The sequence below is a fragment of the Plasmodium fragile genome (assembly GCF_000956335.1).
Source record: "Plasmodium fragile strain nilgiri unplaced genomic scaffold supercont1.99, whole genome shotgun sequence".
Classification (NCBI taxonomy): Eukaryota; Apicomplexa; class Aconoidasida; order Haemosporida; family Plasmodiidae; genus Plasmodium; species Plasmodium fragile.
Genome location: NW_012192679.1, coordinates 3,646 through 6,406, shown reverse-complemented (window position 1 = coordinate 6,406; position 2,761 = coordinate 3,646).

Below are 2,761 nucleotides of genomic sequence, written 5' to 3'. Positions count from 1 at the left end.
TTTTTACTTCTTTGCTATGTCGGGCACTTAAAACTACGCTTAGGATAACGCTTATATTGACAAACTACCGATGTGACGGGGGCAGGGACGGAAAAAAGACACACGAAAGGCAATAAAAACGTTGAAAACGGCCGAAAAAAAAAGAAGCAGCGGTTGGTAAGACTCATGAAATGAAGCACAAGTCTTCACCACATAGCTACAAATTGATTAAATGACTTGTTATAAAATGGACACTATGAAGTGTGAAGGGGGGTGAGCAAAAAGCTCCTAACTAATAATGCTACAAATTATTGTACTAGATTAATTTCATTTTTCAGGGATGTGTATTTCCGCGTCACCACTTGAAATGCTTAAAGTGCAGGAATTAAAAATATATTGAAAAAAAAAAGGAGCAAAACAACCAGACAAAAACAGGGGCGACGCAATATATGCAAATGTGCGGGGACAAATATTAAACACTGCGTGCAACCATCTGCAAAAGAACAAACAACATAAACCAAAATTACAAACATTCACCAAAATTTGTGTAACATGTGGGTCACTAAAACACAGGGCAGATATGTTTTCATTTTTTTTTTTTTTTTTTTTTTTTTTTTCTATTTTTTAGTGTGAAACATATGTGAATATATGGCTTTAAAACATGTTCATGTACCTATGTACGCACATATATTTCTGAGTCTTCATGTCTTGGAGATGCATATTACACGAGTATGTGTATATACGCGTATACAAACATACACGTACAAAATATACACATATTTTGTGACAAAATTGTGCAACACAAACGCAAACAATATCATTACATACAATTTTGATCTGGTGTAATATACAACGTTCTGTCCATTCAGCATTTAGGAAACATATCATGCGTGTTAAAGAAATATTTGTACTCATCCATGATTTATGAAAAAGTTAAAATTTCTGTGTGAACAATTAACAATATCATGTGTGTGTATAAGTGTGCAACATGTTAATACAGTGCACCCATAAGAACAATAAATATTTATTAATCTATCATATACATACGTTTTTCGCGTAATTCTTGGAAAATATAAAAAAACCTGCAGGACAAAATTAAGGAAAATAAAAGCGAAACTGGGAACATGTCACAATGATATTATTTAAAAACACAATTCAAAAGTGGAAGGAACAATTTATATCCTATAAAATGCAGTTGTCAAACATGATGAACATATTTTTTTAGACATTTTCTGCGCAGCAAAATCTGGGGAAGACAAAAAAAAATAGAATTGAACTGAACTGCTTCTTTTTTTTTTTTTTTTTTTATTTCAAAAAAGTATGAACAGCTAATAATTGGCATATATTATTTTGGCTGTTCATAATTTTTTTGAGTGTCAATGTTGTGACAAATTCAAACTTTTAACGTTTAAAGGCAAAAATCAAAATGATGTACAAACGTCAAACAACCAATATATGCATTTAAAAAAAAAACATACACATGCATATAAAATTTATGTGATACAAATACGTTCATTGGTATGATGAAATTTGTAGAAATATTGTAAAATTTTTTAAAGTCAACATTTTGCTTATGTTATTTATGATAAATTGCGTCATTAAGATTTTTTTTTTTTTTTTGCACGAACCATTAATAATATTGCACATGACCAAGCAATTTTTTTTTTTTTTTTTTTTTTTTTAATGGACAATTTAAGCTGTATGTGATGAATGACCTCATGGAAAAAAGAAAAATACACATGGATATTTTTTCTTATGATTTGCCATGTTTGCCACATAAAAAGGGAATAACAATGAGGGGTGTTATGTATGTCTACTTTTCAAAAGAACGCATTTGTTGTTCTGTGCAGCATTTTTCTTGAGGTGTTGCAACAATGAATTTTGAATGCTTTGAAGTTGTGCACTTGTAGAACGTACAGGTTTTAATTTCTTTCTTTTCTTTTTTTTTTTAACGAGCTGCTAAGAGTGGAAAAAATAGCTGCACCAAATGGAGGGGAAATTATGTACGGCAAGCTGAAGTTCATTTTTTTTTTTTTTTTTTTATTTCCCATTTGAAAATTGATAATACGAATAAGGACAAACTGATAGGAAAAAAACAAGAACAAAAAAAAAAAAAAAAGAACCAAACAGGGTTGAAGCTTAAAAAAGGAGCTACAAAAATGAACATGATGGAAAAAAGGAAAAAAACGGAACATACCTATTTACATTCTTTATTGCGATGTATGCAAGTACTGCTATATATTAGGCCATTTCATCCTGGTTGTCCGATGAAATAATCGCATGCTAAAGGGCATTTCACTATGTACCTGATACCTACCTCGTTTAATGAAAAAATCTTGCTTCTTAAAATTACATACACATCTTCAACTGATTGCTGTTGCAATCATTATTAATTTTTAACGGAATGCCAATTTACCCACTGCTTGCAAAGCGCGTTGTGCAAAAAAGTGTAGACGTACGAAAAGTGAAAAAAAAAAAATGTAAATAAAACCAGTGCTGATATCTTCCCCAGGGGGTGCAGTACAATGCCCGGTTAATTTTTTAAGTTGTATACATATTCTTATTTTGTTTTTACACAACAATAAACTATATTTCCAAGCCCGCGCAAGATGTTGCGTGAGAAATTGTTATACATAACATTGTGGTGCGAGCCAATGGTACAGCGGACGCTCCGCAAAATTGCGTTCTGCATTAATCGCTTTGATTTTAAAAGGAATCATTTCCATCCAACCTGTGCTCATGTTGTGTTTACAACAAAGGTAAAAAATTTTAACATGCAACA